Below are 20,590 nucleotides of genomic sequence, written 5' to 3' on the forward strand. Positions count from 1 at the left end.
AACGTTGCCCAGAAGAGAAATGCTATTTTGCCTCCTGCATCATCAACACAACTGTCAGCAAAAACGGAAGCCATCGTCTTTACCATTATTATTGCTAATGTAAGAAGCCAAAAAACAGCTGGATTTTCACACACAGGGCTGTCAGAAGCACAGGCATTTAGTGAAATCTGTTTTCAATTTCAACCTACCTCTTTCTGCTTTAAGAAATGTGTTTAAAGGGGAAAATATCATTTTTATCCCACAGGCTATTTTAAAACTCCTAATTTGGGATATTTACAGATCTCAACGTTGTTGGTCTCAATGCTGCTTTTCCTCCTTGACATAAAAATGTGAAGTTAATGTTGATTGCTTAGTGGCTATTATACTTATCTACTTTTACTATTCTATTTTCTCTGCATCCTCATTTCTTGTAATGTTTCAGTTTCTCTCTCGGTTCTCCAATTTTGCTTAAATGTATAATGGCAATCGGTAGATATGATCTTTTCAAATGAACAGTTAAAACAGCTAAGTTTGCTGCAATAAAAGGGCAATGTGATAGCTTAGACATTTGCTCTTTTAAAAGGCAAAAAAAAAAAAAAAAAAATCTGTAGCCACTGTAGTTACAATGTACCCAAACTAGGTAGTCTGTATGGGAATTTTGTTAAATCGTTTTTTTGGGTTTTTTTTTTTTTTGTATTGCATACATGGTGAGATTGTGAAATAGTCCATCCACTTTGTAAAGCAGATTGGCAGTTCCTCAAATGTTAAACATAGAATCACCGTAGGATCTAGAAATTCTGCTTATAGGTATATGCTGATGAGAATTAAATAAACTTTTATACAAAAATTTGTACATGAATGCTCAAAGCATCATTATTCATAATAGTCCAAAAGTGGAAACAGCCCAAATGTCTATCAACTGATGAGTGAATATATGGTAGATCATAAAATGGAAAATTATTTGGCCACCGAAAAGGAATGAAGTACTGATACATACTATAACATGAGTGAACTCTGAAAACATGAACAATAAAGAAGATAAATACAAATGGCCACATGTATTATTCCATTTATATGAAGTATCCAAAACTAACATACAGAAACAGAAAGTAAATTACTAGTTTCCAAGGGTTGGAGGCAAAGGAGGCTGAGGTGTGATTGCCAATAGGTGTGGAAATTATTATTATTATTGTTGTTATTTTGTGTCTTTTTAGGGCCACACCCATGGCATATGGAGGTTCCTAGGCTAGGGGTCTAATTGGAGCTGTAGCTGCCAGCCTACACCACAGCCACAGCAACACAGAATCCGAACTGTGTCTGTGACCTACACCACAGCTCACAGCAATGTCGGATCCTTAACCCACTGAGCGAGGCCCAGGTATAGAACCCAAAACCCCATGGTTCCTAGTCGGATTCGTTTCTGCTGCACCATGACAGGAACTCTTGGAATTATTTTTGAAGGGATGAAATGTTCTAAAATTAGATCTTGGCGATCATTGTCTACCACTCTGTGACTATCCCGAAAACCACTGAACTATATACTGTAACAGGGTGACTTTTTGGTATATGAATTATACCTTAGTCAAGCTCAGATAAAAAATGACATTATTAATAAAAAGTAACATCATGAATAGAAAATAGAAATTGGGAGGGGTGAAAATGATTGGGGAAATCATGACTAAACAGTTTATCGTAATAAGCTTTTCATGTTTGACATTCATCATAAACATTTCTATTTTTAATGACTTTGGAATGTCTTTTAACTACATGAGCCGTAAGTTATATAAGCATTTCTTGGTTTTAAGTGTAGGTGGTTGCCAACTATTCACTAGTAGAAGGTTCCTTTTCTTGATTATCAAGAATCAGGCAAAGTGTGGGTGGTCACTGACATATACTTGGTGTAGTGGTCAGTCTCCTAGGACCTGGACATATAGTCCAGAAATAACTACAGCTGGCAGCCTAGTTATCATAAAGGTTCTTGTCCTCTCACCTAGGTCACTGCTGTCCTTGTAACTCATTTTAGGAATGGATACCTACAATGACCTGGCCAACAGTCATTGAAAATGTCCTTCACATGCTCCTTATTTGGGGGAAAATCTGGATATCCATTTTTTTCCTCATTGAAAATATATTTCAAAGCTTCTGGAGTTCCCATCGTGGTGCAGCAGAAATGAATCTGACCAGGAGCCATGAGGTTGCATGTTCAATCCCTGGCCTTGCTCTGCGGGTTGGGGATCCAGCGTTGCCATAAGCTGTGGCATAGGTCGCAGACGTGGCTCAGATTCTGTGTGGCTGTGGTGTAGGCCAGCAGCAACAGCTCCGATGAGACCCCTAGCCTGGGAACCCATATGCCATGGGTGCAGCCATAAAAAGACAAAAGACAAAAACAAACAAACAAGCAAACTTCGCTTAGCTACATGTGGCAGGCAGATAATTCACAAACTTATAGACCATAAATTCTGATAGTCTAGAATGGAAAACAGGACAACAGGTTAGTTGAAAAGCTTCACATGTCTTTTTCCTAATGTAAGATTTAGTAAGTTTAATGATATTATAATGAGATCAAATCAAATTTACATCAGAATGAAAAATGAGAATAACAAATAGAGGTCAAAATGTGCTTTCTCGGTTCTATGTTGCCCCCATTAGATCTACAGGGCAGGGACTTAATGCAAGTTGATGTGTGATTGCTCCAGTTTTAAAACAATGTAATTCAGTTTACATCTGGTTTCATTAAGGCTGTTGAGATTGCACCTGAGTAATTCAAAGAGTAATGTGATGGGTACCAAATGTGTGTATAGAAGTGTATTTTGATTCTGCACTTTATTGTTAGAACTTGCATGGATCTCATAACTCTTCAACGTGCAAAGTCTGTTATGATTTCATCTTGTGTAACTGCAAGCTAACAGCTTTGCTTCTCAAAGAAGTCATGTGATCAGTCCCCAGTAAACCTTTTGCAGTGTGTGACACATTCACTAAGTGATAGAGAAGATTCAGAGAGTAGATTTAGGCATGCAGTCACATGGCCTGTTGCTTAAACTAAATGAAAATGAGTGTGCTAACACTTTGTCAGTTTTCATCTCTTCAGTCTCACAGCTCTTTATAAAAGAGAGATGTTTGTATGCAAAAAGGTCCCAGTTGGGGATTAATGCCCAAGTCTCTACACAATTTTACATAAAACAAACAAACATTATCATAGGACTTGATATGCTACTAAGTTATTTCATGGAGTAATTAACACATATCCTGTGATTATCCTATGGGAATGTTTATATTCTAGAGTTTAGAGTATATAGAACCTGAGAATCAAAGTGATTTAAACTTTTCATTAAAAGTATAAAAATGAGAATTGGGAAAGGGAGTATGAAAATCAAATCGCATTAGTCAAGACCCTATTCTAGTACTATTTGAGAAGATTCTAGAATGTAAATACATTCAGTCCTCCAGAAATCAGAAGGTGGGCTTTCGTATCTCCATTTTACAGAGAAGAAAGCTGCAGGTCCCTGGTCACAAGCCTAGGTTAGCAGATTTTCAATTTAGTGCAATGGATTTTAGAGTGTAGACCACCTATTCGAAGCACAGTCTTGATGTTGGGCTGATACTCAGCTTTTGTTATGAAAATTGAATCATCACTGTCTTGCACACCTTGATTAATGACTTAATACGCTACTCATCCTCACATTTAATTAGCTACCTATGTTTTCAAAAAGGTTATAATTCACTCTTGGGTCAAGGCACTGGGAAAGCCTCAAATCAAAGTAATCTTGATTTTAAAAAAGAATACTGTGGAAAGGAAAGACTGGGCTTTCTTCATGCATCCCAGATGGTTCCTGGTGCAGAGTCTCTCCACTACACACACTGATCAGACCTTAATGTAAACAAAGAGAGAAAGATGAGGAGGCCTCATAGAAACTGGAGAAACATGTACCGACTCCACAGCAGCCCCTAGAGGATCATAGAGAGGCCAGAGCGCCATCCTGCCCTTACCCTGCAGTGGAGAAGTCAATGAGAATGTTTTAAGCCTCATTATAAGCACACCATCCCAACTTTTCCAAATACTGCTCCTTTTTAACCATTGAAATGGTGTAGACAAGATAAACTATGAGGCCCCACTTCTTTCTACAGTATTTTTTTTTTGGCTCTATTACAATTAAATTTTACTTATTTATTTTTAATTTTATTGGCATATAGCTGACTTCCAAGGTCATACTAGTTTCGGGTGTACACCAAAGTGAATCAGTTATACATATACATATATCCATTCTTTTTCAGATTCTTTTCCTATAAAGGTTACTATAGAATATTGAGTCGATTTCCCTGCACTATACAGTAGGTCCTTGTTAATGATCTGTTTTATATAAAATAGTGTATATACATTATTCCCATCCTTCTAATTTATCCCTCCCCCCCCCACCCCATGGTTTCTGTCTTGGAAGCTCCCTCTTTTCTGTCTTCCCTCCATTTGTGGGCTGGCTTCCTTAAGGGCAGAGAGATGGATGCCAACAGCTCCTGGAGCTAGAACCTGCCAGTTCACACTTAGGTACTAGACAGCTTTACCAGCCCACAGCTGACAGTAATCACTGGAACCAAAAGATGTCATAGGAGCCTGCTTAGCCATGACAAAGGCTAGGAGGCTTGTACAACAAAAAATCATCTTCTCACATCCCGGAGGTCAGATGTGCAAGATGAGCGTGCTGGTGGGATTGGTTTCTGTGAGGCTCTCTACTTGGCTTGTAGGATGCTTGTCTTCTTGCTGTGTCCTCACATGGTCTTTCCTCTGCGCACACATACAATTGTGGCTCTTCCTGTTCTTAAAAAGATGCCAGTCCTATCAGATTAGGGCCCCCCTCTTTTGACCTCATTTAACCTTAGTTACCTTCTTAAAAGTCCTGTTTCCAAACACAGTCACATTGGGGGTTAGAGCTTCAATGGAAATGAAATCTAATGAGACACAATTCAGTCTGTAACAGATAAGATTGCATTAACTTGCTCACAGGAGTTGTACTGCAGCCCCTGGGTCTTTATAATCACCAGAGGGATAGAGAAAGGTAACTTAAAAATGCTGATGCTGAGGCCATACTCCAGAACAATGAAATCGGGATCATCCAGGCCAGGGAAGAGAAGAATAAGCACTTTTTAAAAGCTCTCTGTGTAATTTTATTTTATTTTATTTTATTTTTTATTATTATTTTCCCACTGTACAGCAAGGGGGTCAGGTCATCCTTAGATGTATACATTGCAGTTACAGTTTTTTTCCCCCACCCTTTCTTCTGTTGCGACATGAGTATCTAGACATAGTTCTCAATGCTATTCAGCAGGATCTCCTTATAAATCTATTCTAGGTTGTGTCTGATAAGCCCAAGCTCCCGATCCCTCCCACTCCCTCCCCCTCCCATCAGGCAACCACAAGTCTCTTCTCCAAGTCCATGATTTTCAATTTACATCCAGGATTAAACACAGACTTAAGTTGTTTAAGGCCTATTGGTCTAATCTATGAGTAGAATATTGTGAATCCTATTGAGAAAAAAGAAAAGGAGAATTAATGCTGGCATGATAAGCATATGATAAACTGCTTACAAAGGATATGTATTGTATATTATACTTATTTGTATCTACACTGAAAACCAAATACTATATACCATTGTATACTTAGGAATGTAGGTACATGATAATAGACAAAGTTCTAGAATCAGATAGCTAGGGTTCTAATTCAGATTACATGATCTACATATTTCTGAGAAAAATAAAATGATAATAATAGTATCCACCATTGTTCTAAGATTAAATGGGATTATATATTCAAAGCTTAAAATAATCTCTCAGTATGATTATTAGCAATAAAGAAGTCAAGCTTGAACAACTGAAAGTATCTATTTTCATTTGTCTTCTCCCTAATCCACTGAGATCCTCAGGCTTTGGAGGAAAAGATTCAGCAGCGTGTCCTTGCAAAGACCAACTTAGCTGCATTTTACATATCAAAGTGATGAGATTCTGGGCAATCAAAGGGCATGGTGAAATAGCAGAGTCATTCTGAAACAAAGGTTAGGGTCAAGGTAGAGATACTGGAAACCTTTGAGCAAAACTGTTGCTATTGGAAGTGATTTTTGAGCTTGAGGGTGCTGCTGGAGCCCTAGCAGAGCATAAAAGCATCACTTCGTAGGTCACTCTTGTTCTGTTGGGATATTAGATTTTTTTTTTGTCATTCATTTTAAGAATCTGCAAACCCCACATGCTGAAAATTTTCAGAAGATAGCGAACAAATGTATTTGGAGTTGAAGCTGCCCTATGTTTCTCAGCTTTTTCTACAACACTGAGCAGTTCAGTTTGGCATTTCAATCTGTCTCCTCTTACATTTATATTGGAAAAAAAGCAGACCTGGTAGAAACGTTGATTCTGAGCCCTGAGAATGGTGGAAAGATAAATCTTTTATTCACTTTCTTTTAGAGATATGTCCTTATTCTCATCTGAAACTGCGGGAAGCCTTACGTGTCTCATCTTTAGCCATTTTGATGAAATTGCCATAAAAAGCTTTTCTCTGTTTTGTGTGACTCTTTATCTTAATTGGAGGTTTAAAGGAGGTTAAAGGGGACTATTTTCCTGGTTATGTTTAAAGGATACAGCTTCCTTGTAGAAACACTGGTTAGCTAAGGAGGTTTCTTCTTGAATCGTTTAGTGATTAAACACATGGCTTCAGAGTTAACCTGCCTGGCTTGAAATTTTGTCTTCAACATTTACTAGTTTAACTTTCCTAAAACTCCAGTTACCCATCTGCCAAATGAGGGTACTCATAGCATGTACTTCATAGAGTTGTCACAAACATTAAGTTTGCTACTGGATAGGAAACACTTAGAACACTGCTGGGTCCATGGCAAGCACTGTTGCCCTTTAAAGATTCCTGAAACTTATTTTAAGCTTCTTCGGACAAGCCCACTAAAGGTACTAAAGTCTATGAGAAAGAAAACTCGCCTCTAAGGCACAGCAGTCTGGGTTTGAATCTTGACTCCTTCATTTAGGAGCCCAGTACTTTGGGGCAGCAATCGCTAGTAGCCTTTGGTAACTCATCTCTAAAATGGAGCGGTTATAAGGTCTCCTTTGTATATTTGATGTAAAGATTAAATGAGATAGATGAACACACATTGTCACTGTCCAAGTCTAAGCTACTCTTTATCACCTCTTGCCTTCAGGTTGCAGTAGCCTCACAGTGGGTCTAACAGCCTTCATTCTTACCCATTTACAAGCCATTCACCATACAAGAGTCTAAATAATTTAAAATGTAAATTAAATTATGATGCTGACCTGCTTAATATGTCTTTTGGTTTTCTATCCTTTTTGGAATAAATGCCAATTTTACAACCATGATGTATATGGCCTCTCAGTAATCTATCCATGCCTACATTTCCAAGCGTATCTTGAACACTGTCTATTCCGTTCAATATATTCCAGTCACATTTGCCTACTCCTAGATTCCCGGACATACCAAGCTCTTTCTACCTCAGGCCCTTTGCACATGTTCATGCTCACTAATGCTGGGATCTATAAAGGGCCAGTGTTCCTATTTGACCTGGACATCTCTACTCAAAGTCACCTCTTCAGAAAGGCCTTTTCTTATAGTCTTAAGTGGGCAACCCTCCAGGGTGCTCTCCGTCATATATCATCTCTTGAGTACGTGTCCTCAGACTTTATGATTACCTTGTTCATTTACCTGTTTAGTTGTGTATTGTTTCTCTTCTCTGATACTTGCAGACAGAATCTTGTCTGAATTGGTCATCACATATTCCATAGTGCCTGGCTTCTAGGAAAGGCTAGGGAATGGAAGGAAAAAAGAAAGAAGGACAGCATAAAAGGTGCTTAATATATTTTATCACTATTGAAGAAAAGAATTATCACATCGTACACCCTGAATATATAAAATTTTTATTTGTCATATGTACCATGATAAGCCAGAAAAGTAAAAAATAAAAAAAAAAAAATAAAGACCAGGGCTTGATTCATGGCTCAGAATGTGATCTGTCCTAGAGAAGGTTCCATGAATGCTTGAGAAGAATGCATATTCTTCTGCTTATGAAAGGAAGAGCACAGAGAACTCTACTCAGTAGTCTGCAATAATCTATATGGGAAAAGCATCTGAATGAGAATGGATGTGTGTATGTGTACAACGGAGTCACTTTGTTGTACAGCAGAAATGATCACAACATTGGAAATCAATAAAACTTTTAAAAATGCAAGGAAAAAATAAGACAAAGATTAAATTCTAGTAACGATTAAAGAATGTTCTTCATCACAGAGTCTGGACTCTGGAATGGACTTCTGTGAAGGGAAAATGGAGTTATTCTTTTAAAGCCATGAGTGGAAGAGTTGTCTCTCAGGAGGAAAATGGTGTCTCTTTTGAAGTGGTGTTGCTTGACTGTCCATATCTGGACTTGTCCACCAGGTAAGTGCCAGGCTGGCTGGAGGGATATCCACTATGCAAGGATTTTGGCACCATACTGCTTCTGCCACAACCATGCCACCCTCAAGACATAAAGTGTTCAAAGAAGGATGTGGTCCCCAGTCAGATCTACACTGGTGTCAGCAGGCTAGTTGGTCCACATGGGATCTGGCAGGGTCCTTTCTGCCTTCTAGCTCCCATCATTTCCTCTCTCACTGAGCAACAGAGTCCCTATGTGGATAATCTTAATTCTTTGCAGTCTGCATCATGGCACTGCTATTTCTAGAAGACCAGGATAATACTTTCTTTCCAAATCTGTTCTTGAAGGCTCTTGTCTCACTGAAATTGCTTTTCCTGTCTCCACCAGCTGGACACTCAAACTACATTATCTCAAGAGGGCCTATTTTAGTTTTGCTATCCATCATCTGGAGGGAAAAAAAAATGTGAGGATTCATCCCGATCTAACAGTTTTGTGTGTCTGCTTCAGAGAGATAGAGAGAGAGAGGCTATACCTGGTGACATGCCTCCTGCATCGGTGTCACCCGCGAGTGACTTCTCCAGAAGACACTCTCCCACAGACTTGCTTGAGGGGCAGTGAAATTTGTGTGCACATATATGTTCTCTGCAATACTGATCCCAGAGAATCACTTATTCCAGGTACCCTTCTCAGGGCTTCTCATAGATTAGTGCCCTTAAGCCTCACATTCCACCAATGAAGTAACTGTGATTGTGGTGTCTGAGGTGACCCATGAAGTTGTGTGGCTGAGATGGTAACCAGATATTCTGGCCTAAGGGTGATTCAGTCTTAACTACTACAGTCTACTCCCTTGATGGTGGTAGATTTTTCTTAAATTTTATTTTTAAATTTAATAATGTTTTTTCATTTTTTAGTTTTATCAAAGTATAGTTGATATAATGTCATGATTTCTGTGGTCAGCAGAGTGATTCAGTTATACAGATACACACATCCATTCTTTTTCAGATTCTTTTCAGTTTCTGTTTTTAGGTGTGGGTTGGTGGGATATCATATATATTGGGAAAAAAAATGTTTGCAACTTTACTTTTAAAATATTAATAATCTAAGCCCAATGGCCTCTGTTAAAAAATAAATGATTCTTATTTACTTCTAAGCAAAATTTTAGGCTTATAATTGTAATTCTACATCTAAAGCTGTCCAATATTTGAATCCCTGTTAGCAGAGCAGCTGTCTTTGCCTCAGTGTCTTAGATGAGATTTGCAAAGCTAACAGGTTTGTATTCATCATGTTTTGGAATTTTGTTTTGGGACTTTCAAGTGTTTGGGATTCTCAGAATGGCAGATGCATACAGTAACCCATCCATTGTGTCCGTTCAAGTGTCTGTCTGTAGCCCATTCTCATGAGACAGAAGGGATGGAAGCTAAAACAACAGACTTGGGTTGAGCTTAAGGACTTGCTGAAGAAATAAGGCTTTGCTTTGTGAGCATAGCCCAAAAAGCTGATAAAAGTAATCTGTTCTCAAAGCAAGAATTTCCAGTGACTTAGAATCAAAGTAATACAACATCATATTCCTTCGATAAATTATCAGCTAAGTGTGCATATGACACAATAGTAGGAGTCTCTGAGACTCAGTTTGTTATTAAATACCTGTTTGGGGGAACATCATCCATACACCACAGAATTTCCATTTCAAACTCGAGCCGGTTGAAGAGAAGCTCAAGAAAATAATATTGGAGACAACAGCATTTCTATCTCAGCTCTGCTCTTTGCAAACTGAAGGCCATTAAGGAAAAGTCACCAAATAACAGTGGTCTTATAGCTAAAATAGGCAAGATAAGAGCTCTATGTTAGGGTTCTCTTGAAGATTCATTTTTTTAAAAAAAGTATGAAAAGTGATTTTAGTGCCAGGCCTCATACACAGAGGACACTCAGCTAATGACAGTTAATCAAAGGAAATCACTATATAGCTAATACAAAAATCTTTACTTTCAGGCTTATCCTTAAAACTTGAGAGAGGGTGGCAGAATTAGCTCCCTAATTAATTGGTGAGCTAGTACTAATTCTGTATAGAAGGACAATACACAGATGGTCGGAAATCCAAATAATTCTCTACAGTGCTCCCCACTGGCACTCAGTGTGCCAAACAAAAACAACCCCCCCCCCCCACAAAGAGTTGATGTCAACAGAAAGCCAGTTTGAACAAGACCATTTTATCTCTAAACTCAGCATTTAGAGCTTTTTCATGTGCCCATCAGTACTGGTTAGATTAGTTAGGGAATAGAGAGGGAATGAAGTCTTGGACCATCCAGGGGAGAGGACATTAGCAAATTCTGGAGGGAGCCCAGGTTGATCAGGTGCCAAGAATGGGGCAGAGAGGTTCCTGGGAGGTGTTAAGTGTCAGGGTATCAAGTGTCAAAGCTAATTTTTTTTTCCCACTTTGGACTCAAAATTATACTATATTTGCTGGAGTTTGGGGGGGGGGTGTGTAGGTGGAACAACAACCCAAATCATCCTGGGTGCTAGGAAGAACCCCATTTAGAACCACCCCCATTCCCCCCACCCCAAAAGCATAAAAGCAAAGAAAACCAGCATTGCTCATTTTTGTATAAATACTTTTGAATAATTAACTTTTTTTCCCATGAAAATTTGCCAGTGCTAAAGTCAAAGAAAATCAGTGTATATTCTCTGAGATGTTTATTAATTTTTAAAGTGGAAAATTATCAGCTAGAATACCAAAGAAAGGGCTTTAGGTGTTTAAATTTGTAAATAGGCAGATGTTTGTTGGGGGTGAGATTGTTCAGGAAGAGAATTCTATTTCAGAAAAAAAAAATCACTTTGGATATTATCTTCAAAACTATAGTTTATCATTTTATTGTAAAGAGTGTTTTCCAATAATTTTTCTCATGAAATAAACACGTTTTCCTCCCACAGAAGTGAACTTGAATCCCCAGGAACAGAGGTTTTCAAAACCTCGTAACTGGGTATTTTTTAGCAGGACCTGAAGGGTTAAGCCTAAAGCTACCACTAGGTGTCACCTTGTGATCGCTTTTAGAAACACAGGCGCCTCCCCTGGTTCCAAACAGGAAGAGGCATCTTCTAGGTTAATTTCAGCTACTGTTCATTTTCCTTAAATAGAGATTCTTACTCGGCACATGTCAAATCTTTGGAATCTTTGGCTTTGTCTTACAGGTATTTGCAACCATTTAAACTTTTCACCCCACCACGCAGACCTCGCAGGAGGTAGATTTTGAACCCAGGGGAGCTTGATGTAATGGGGCCACGTTGTGGGGAAAGAAAGATCTTAGTCTTGTAACCCTTGTAAATCTCCTTTAGTCCCCCCCCCTTCTAGGATACCTGAAATTAACTTTCATGTTGAGAAGTAATCTTGCTCTTTTGGAAAAAACCTGCAGCAGGGAAGCAATTGATGGCTACCCCTAGATAAGTTCCATATATGGAAATTCTGGATTTTCCACTGATTTTCTTCATCACATCTCCTCAATTCTCCTCCCGCTTTCTGTGTGCTCCCTTCTCAGGACATGTCCTCAGTAGTCTTTTCTTTGAGTCATTTAGTCAACTTGAAAGAAGTTTTACAAATTGAATGGTCCACATTAGAGTGTTAAATCATTCAACAATTTGCAAATTCCGGAAATACTTTGTTTGAAAAGAAGAGAGTTGTGGTGGGAGGCGGTGGGTGAGGAGGTGTGTGGGGGGGGGGCGGCTAGGGGGTTTGACCACAGAGAATAGCAATTCAGTACAATTAAACTAGGTGGTGATGGAGGAAAGAGGATGGTTTGAATCCCAGGGCATGGTGATTACTCTGTTCTGGAAATATTTCACATGGCTACCTAGATAAAATAAGCTTTGTCTCTAGGCACAGACTGATATTTAGTCATGGCTGCTAATACAGATGGAAGCTTCTTTTTTCCCTTGGGATTGGATAGATTAACTCCACCTGGATTAAAAAAAAAAAAAAAAAGAGAGAGAGAGAGAAATTATGCCAAAGAAATTCTCTGGAGAAGAACAAGTCTCCATCTGAACCCATAAGAGAAAAATCATCTGAAACATGCAGAACCAGATAAAATCGTAGAGTCATCAAGTTGCAACAAAGCAGACGTGAGTTGCTAGAATTTGAACACCAGTGGAAAGTCCCATTCTATTATAGAAGGAATGTCTTTTCACTCCTTAGAAATATTCTAATTTTCAGCACATTTAAGAGTAGTCCATTCATATATTCCTTCCTTCAAAAATAGCAACACCTATTAATAGTCATCTTAACACTAGGAACTAAAGACATGACAATAAACAAGATTGAGATTGGCCACATCCTTACCTCTGTGGCACTTACATTCCAATTGGCTAAGTAGATCAAAGAATTGACATATATAAATTATTTCAGGAATGAGAAATCTGTGGACGATCAAGCAGGGATTAAGAGTTGGAGCTCAAAAGAGATACTACAGTCTTTGTAATAATTTTCATAGATGTAAACAGGATAATGAAAATGAGCAAAAAGGGTTAGGCTCGCTGGCTGTATAATCTTGAGTAGGTCCCAGAGGCTTGGTTTTCTCATCTTTAAAATAGAATAATACTGAGCAGTAAGGGGTGTGTATATTTTATCTGTGAGCTCTGGAAAAGACCTCTGAGGAGGTGACTTGTGGCTGAAGTTTGAATTTTGAGGAGCCAGCCACAAGCTCTCTGAAAAAGTGTTTCAGAGAGAAAGTCCAGCTAGTATAAAATTTCTGCACCTGGAACTGTCTTGGGGGGTGGGGGTGGTCTGTGAATCACAGGAGCGCCAGCCTAGCTGGAGTTTCGTAAGCAAGGGGCAGAGATGGGGAAAGGAGTTCACGAGAAGATTATAAGAAATTATATAAAATGTTCCAAGTGAAAGTTTCTAGCATAGATTGTAGCCCATGTGAATGTTCAACCAACCCATCCCAAAAGTCCCCATTCCACCTGTAATAAAATTCAAATTCCTATCTAACTCCTTACCTACGAAGTCCTATTGATTTTTGCCTCCTGAGATAAAGACTTGCACACCAGACGTATTTGGTTCAGTGACTATGCCAGTATGTCCAGAAGAAGAATCACGTTCTGGCAAGACTATGCTAGTTGTGCTACAGCCTTCCCCAGCCTCCTCAGTTCCTACTAATGGAGTCCAGGTCCCACCACAGTGGTTCAGTCAGCTCCCTGAGTCCCCTGCTGCCAAACCTTGGCAGGTAACCCAGTCCTGGCCAATGAGACAGAAGAGGATATATGAGAAAGTTTTTCTTTTGTGATAAAGAGACACACCCGAGGCCTGCCAATCCCTTCCTGCTTTTGATTATTATAGGGTGAGGTTCAGTGCCAAGCACAGGAGCTGCTGCAGTCATTTTTTCTTAAGGGAGAAACTATCATTAAAATCTGAGGCTAGTGGGACTATGGAAAACCCCTAGGTTTTTGGAGACACAATTTAACCATTGACTAAACTGGGGAGGTGTCATCTCTTGATTTACTGTTTTAAAAATTGTGTCTTACTGTTCAAATCTGCTTTTTTTTTTTTTTGAAGTCTCATACTTTTACAGAATGTATGAAAGCTGATAGAGTTGTCTTTTTTTTCCTGTTTGTATCTTTTTAAAAAAAAAATTTATGGGAGTGTAGCTGACTCACAGTGCTCTCTGTATTAGTTTCAGGTTTCAGCAAAGTGAATCAGTTATACATATACATATAGCCATTCTTTATTCACATGTAGGGTCCAGTATAGCATCGTTGTCTTTTTTATTTCTACATAGTCAGTGCCAATGCAAAGGTGTAAAATCCATACTTAGGAAACCTTTGTTTGTTGAGTGAATTTACCAAGACTTAATCCTTCAGTCAGCAAAGGCGTTAGTATCTTATCCTTTTTAAAGGAATTTTAACCCAAGGATGACATAACTAAAACAGTAGTCAGGACACCTGAGTGCTAGATTTTACTCAATACGGAACTATGTATGTAAGAGGTGAGTAAACGCAGAGGGCCCAGGAAACTTTCTTCTATGCTCTACTTATGTAAAGTGAGAACTACATGTTTGTCTCCTGATTATGCCTCTGGGACTTGTATTGAATCAATGAAGTCACACTCCTCACCACTGTATCAGCAGCTAGATCATCTCGCAGAAGACCTCAGTGAAGCGTGACTACTGTTCCTATAGACCAGATCTGGCCATATTTTTTATTTCCAATGACTCCCCCCTACATCTTTTGTTTAAAACACCCTTTTTAGAAGGATTCATCTTGCAGAGAAGAGCTACCCTTGTCCTCTTGTTTGGATTCCATTTGTAGTTAGATTCTCAAATGCTTGCATAACTTTCTCCTTGAAGCGAATGATTCATGTTATATTCCAAGTGTGTTTATTGACATTTTCTGAATCCTGCAAATGTTGACATTGATACTAGATGCTGAAACATCATCTTATTTTTCATTTTCTGAAGAATTGAAAGGTTATTATCAATTATACCTGGGTAACTATTATAACATAGAGAAGTTACACTTTTAACTTGGATGGCAGTTATTATTCATAGTAATATAGATTTCCACCATAATACTTTATGATTTTTATTTTTTTCCATTATAGTCGATTTACAGTGTTATGTCAGTTTCTACTGTACAGCAAAGCGACCCAGTCATGCATATGTATATATATTCTTTTTCTCACCTTATCCTCCATCATGTTCCATCAAAAGTGACTGGATATAGTTCCCTGTGCTATACAGCAGGTTCTCATTGCTTATCCACTCCAAATGCAATAGTATGCATCTATTAACCCCACACTTCCAGTCCATCCCACTCCCCCACCACCATAATACTTTTTTAAAAATGAAGATATAAATAGAGACTCTTAGAATGAAGTAGAGTACATAAATATGTTTCACGTTAGGAATCAGATAGCTGCTAAGGCATATGCAGTGGAAGACTAGTATAAATTTAGTTCTTCGATCATCTACGGAATCATCAATTGACCTAATTGTTTACTATTCTTTAATTTCTGTGTATTCTGTCATAGACTCCCATAAGTGAATTATGATGTATTTTAAATACGACCCAACTTTTTTTTTTCACAGAAAAAAATGGTAGAATGGTTTTGTGCTTAAGATGCTTGGTGATGCTGACAGCAACAGAAGTAATGGCAGTGATAGTCGAAGTGGTGGTGAATTTTATTGTGATATCAGCTCTCATTTATTGAGCACCTACTGTATACCAGGCATTGTAATGAGCTGTTTACTCATAAAACATCACTGTCATTCCAAAAAATAGATATTATTATATCTTATTCAAAACTAACACCTAGAGTGACTAAGTGATTTCCTTATTTTAAGTTGTTTGATGAGAAGAAATCTTGAGAGAAGTAACTTGCTTGAGGCCAGGAGGACAATAATCATCTGAGATGACAGAAGAATTCATCATCTACTAGGGCACATGGTAACAGAAGGAAGTGTTTACTGTCAATGAAAGGAAATTCCATCTCCATTTGGAGAAAAAAAATTCCGTTTCTGTATTTTGCTTGTAAGGAGTTCTGGGGGAGTGCTACAGATTTCCCTAAAAATATTTGCAGGTATTTCTGGGAAATACCATCACACCTGCACATCCTCTAGAGACTAGAACACAATGATGTGTAGGACAAGCAAACAGCTTTTCCTTTCTAGTTATTTTCTGAAAGTTATTTTTTTAGCATGTTCGCAGCTGGGTTGCAGCGCCCAATAAAATGATAAGCCTATCTTCCCAAATGTCAGAATAGGCGTCTGGATCCACCACCTCAGGCATCTCTTAGAAATAGAAATAGATAACTCTTTATCAGCTAAGGAGCTTATTTTCTAAAATAGTGTTGTCTTATATTGTATCCATGAAGGGGGCTGGTGTGTACAGAGATTTGTAGATGAATCTACTGCCAAACGACAACCAAAAAATCCTTACTTTATTGCAGATGTACCACTTAAAGTTAAATATAACTGAAACTTGTTTACTGTCCCAGAAAAAAATTGTACTACCATCACACAGATTCCTTCTTTTGGATCAAAAACTTATTCTTTAGGTTTAGGCCAGAGAAACCACAGAGGAATTTCCAGTTGAAGAATGAAAATCAGTTTTAAGCCTTTATTGTGCATCTTCCTTTCAATCCCCTATACCTGACACAAGATAATGAAGATGTTTCATCAGACATTTCATTTTCTACCTGCAGAAGATTTGAGACAGGAGTTATTAAAAATTGGTATCATTGAATGACTAGTTAGATCCTGGCATTAAATTGTCAGTCCTGGTGAGGCTGAGTTGCAGTCTCAAAGAAAACTTGAGATATGTTGGAAAATAATGCGAACAGACATGGGTCATCCCACCCATCCATCCAACCACCCATCCCTCCATGCATCTGTCAATCTGTCAATCCTTGCATTCCTTATTTCACCTTTTCTTTCATTTCTTATAGCAACAACCCAAATTGAAACCTTCTGATAAGTGCTTAGTAATTAACAGTGAACAAATATTGATTTCCCCTCTATTCAACAGTGTGGTCTTATCCCTTTAATCTCCCAGAGGGCACCCTAAGAATGGAGCTTAATGGATTCAACTCAAAAAATTAGGGATTGTCCCTGTAGTTTATAATATAGGTTCTCATCATCACACTACTATTATGTTGATGAATGTTTTCAGATGAGACATTTAGCTTTGCTATGCCTCATCTAGAAAATGAACGAGCCAGTCTAGTTGATTTCTAACAAGGATTCTTGTTTTTAAACGCTGTCATTGCTGTTGTTTCCTCAAAAGTTAGCTGCTACCCTAAGGAATGTTTCTCTCTTTGAATAGAATGTTCCATATCATCGAGAAACAGGTACACTTCACTTGAGGGAAATGTATCTTTAAACTTCAGGTGGACTTTAGGTGGAGGTGCTCTGAACTGAGAGTAGTACATTTTGAAAATATTAAAATTGTCATTGACAGATGTCACAGAGTTAATATTACTTGAGCATAGAGCAAATGTGACAAATGTTACTCTAAAAGCCCATAAAAAAGAAGAAGAGGAAGCTGGTTTAAAGGAGCAAATCAGAGCACGTGGAGAGCTCAAAGAATTAAATTGAGCAAATCTATGATAGAAAAATAAATATACACACAGATACACACTTCCCTAATATTCCTGAAAGAAGAAACTTACTACACTTGGTCCATTTTATGGATAAATAATAGATTAAGAGGCTGGTGGCCTGAGTTTGAGAAGAGAGACATATTTATATTTCTCTCATCTTCATGTCTGAAGACTCCATCTAAGTACTAAGGCCTGGATGGAATTCTTATTCCCACCAAAAAAGACCTTGGGGCCACTTTCCCTAAAGGAAATATTTGCGTCTTGCATTCATCTATTTTTAGTTTATATCAGTGTTGTTTTTCTCTTTCAATGAGTTATTTTATCCACTTAATAAATTATTTTCATTCACCTTATTTCTATTACTGTACCCAAGATGGCACTTTGCATAGAGTAGATCATTAGTAAAAAATGGATTAGTTGTTCTAGTTAGTTCTAGTTAGCCAGAATTGCAGCCCTCAACAGAGGTTAAGAGGATGAAATTATTTATTGATAATTTTTCATGTACATCATTTTATCTCTTGATTCTTTATTCAAAGAATTTTTTAAGTCGACTGTTTGAGGTGTATATTCATATCTGCATTTAATGGGAATCCGTATGGGAGATTTCTTCTTTTTTTGCAGGGGGGGAGCACCTCTGTTGCATGTAGTAGTTCCAGAGCCGAGAATAGAACTTGCACCACAACAGCTATCCAAGCCTCTGCAGTGACGATGCCAGATCCTTAACTGGCTGTACCACAGCAGGAACTCCAGGGAGATTTATTCTCTAAAAATTGCCTTTTTTCCTATGCTTTTTCTGTTATTCTTTCACATTTTTAAAAAATATTTTAACTTAGAACACAGGATTCACGTAGTAAAAGTGTATTATTACAGAGGGGGAAGGTGATTAACTGCTCACCAAAGGTTTGTATTTCCTATTCATAGTACAGATTATTGATGGATGTAGCTGCTCATCTTAGAGCTACTGAGCATTGCTGGCCTTGTGACTCATTCCTACCATTAGCATTTGAGCAGAACTGATGGGCATCACCCTTTGATTGAAATGGTTAAGAAATGTAAGGGCTTCTGTCATCTTTTTCTTTGCTGGCTAGAAGTGAAGGACTCTGAGGCTCTGGGAGATAGCAGAAACACAACATGAAAGGGAGTTAATTAATAAGCTGTGTGTAAAATTTTGTCCACGGATAGTGTAATAAACCATTAGGTGAACAAGAATTAGACTTATTTTGTTCAGCCACTGTGATTCTAGGGAATCTTCTGTTATAGAAGTCAGCATTATCTAATTTAAGGACTGTCATGAAAAAGCTAGGAAATTGAGACTTGGTTATGTTATCAGGTTGAAATAATTTACAAGATGCTGGCAAAACTGGGATTAGCCCTCAGAACTGCAGAAATTACCCATTGTAAGGGACTTGAATGAGCAAAGAAAGCAACAGATTAGGAGAAATTTTAGAAGAGATCAAAGAATGAAAGAAGGGTGAAGGAACTACCTCATTGATTATTTATTATCTACAAAGAGTCCTTGAGCAAAAAGTAGGTGGGGCATTCTTCCTCTCTCTTCCTTCCCCAAAGGGAATAACTCCTCTGTTCATTAAATTAGCTTTGATGCTGAGGATGAACTTGGTAAATACTACATGATACCTTACCTTCTCTAATTTAATGTATTCTCTAACTTAAAGGAAGACAAAAGAAAGGAAGCGTAAAGAGATTTAGTGATTGAGCAAACCAACTCGTGCCTTTCACATTTTATGCCATTTGCCTACTCCATTGTCCATCTAAGTTTCCCTTCCATTCCATACAGCATAAACTCTTTCTGATATGATCCATATATTCTGCATCTGACTTCATGGAAATAAAAAATATGTAGGCATGTATCTCTAAGTCATATCGCTGTCCCTTTGCTATTTGGTAAGTTGTAATGTGCTTTTTTTGGGGTGGGGGTTATTTATCCAGAGAAGTTTACTGAAGTCAAAAACGAAAAGACATCTGCCTATTTTCTGGCTGGACCTTTGTTCCCACATATTTCCATTCTCAGAAACATACCCTGCTTGACAGACACAGAGAAAATTGACATTTTGTGCAATGTTAATAGTTCTGATTTTTTTTTGAATGGCTTCATCTATGTGGACTAATTAATGGTAACATTTTTTAATAGTTAGATCATGATTACTTATTGGCGGTGTATATTTTGTCAAGTCGGCATTTGTGAAAAGATCAGGCCATGATCTGACAAGGCTAATTTAAATAGTGTTTACATTGGTGAGCAGTTTGCAAAGGGCATGTTCACACAATGTGATTTGTTTTGTTAACCTAAAGAGAAAAAAATTGATGGAGGAGTAATACCTTGGGAAATGAAGTTGGGGCAAGAGGGACAGAGGGGTGTGTAAGGGGGGAAAAAATGGAAAAGCAAAAAAAGAAACTATGTTTGAAATACATCTTTACCTACATCATTTTAGTGCAGTGGTGAAAATATGTAGCCAAGTGAAGCATCAGTTATTTTTCAAGTCTTCATGAAGTTTAATCCTTTAGTGGGCTCTGCAAAATAGAAACCCTGACTTCAGAGGAATAGTTAGCCCCTTCCCCTTCATTGGTATAAGGCTCAGTACATTTGATAAACCTGTCATTACAGCATAGGGGATATTTTGTATCTGTATTACTTACATATGTTGTATGACTATATTAGTACAAATGCAGTGACTTGAAGCAACATATATTTATTATGTATAGTTTTTGTGAATTAGGGGTCCTGCATTACTTAAATGGATCCTCCCCTCCAGGATCTTCTCTTACAAGGCTGCAATTAGGGTCTTTCCTGGGGTTGAGGTTTCCTATGAGCCTGGATCGGGGAAGGATGTACTTCCTAATTTGTACAGTTGATAGCAGCATTCAGTTCCTTGTGGACTGTGGATCTGAAGGTAGCTCTCAATTGCTTGTCACATGAACCTTCCCAACACGGCCATTTACTTCTATAAAGCCATCAAGGGAGGGAGTCTCCTGGAAAGAGGGCCATTATAATCTTATGTAGCTACGTACATTCTGTCACCTTTGCGATATTCTGTGGGTTAGAAGTAAGTCACAGGTTTCAGCCACTTTTGAGGAGATTATGCAGGACAGGACATGAAAA

At 38.1% G+C, this 20,590-nt stretch overlaps 1 protein-coding gene and 1 long non-coding RNA gene across 25 annotated transcripts in view; both read left to right on the forward strand.

Moving 5' to 3' along the window:
* The window catches only part of LRRC4C (leucine rich repeat containing 4C), a 1,222,625-nt gene that overhangs the window by 233,782 nt on the left and 968,253 nt on the right, over positions 1–20,590 (forward strand). The gene's annotated exons all lie outside the window — the stretch shown is intronic.
* On the forward strand, positions 962–8,180 carry LOC146405288 (uncharacterized). The gene is made up of 2 exons (XR_014836604.1): positions 962–5,130; positions 5,403–8,180. It is a non-coding gene; the product is annotated as an uncharacterized LOC146405288 (long non-coding RNA).

The sequence above is a fragment of the Sus scrofa genome, chromosome 2 (assembly GCF_054392235.1).
Source record: "Sus scrofa isolate SSC_HxYL_T2T_F1_AM1 chromosome 2, Sscrofa_HxYL_maternal_Yorkshire_Landrace_v2.0, whole genome shotgun sequence".
NCBI lineage: Eukaryota > Metazoa > Chordata > Mammalia > Artiodactyla > Suidae > Sus > Sus scrofa.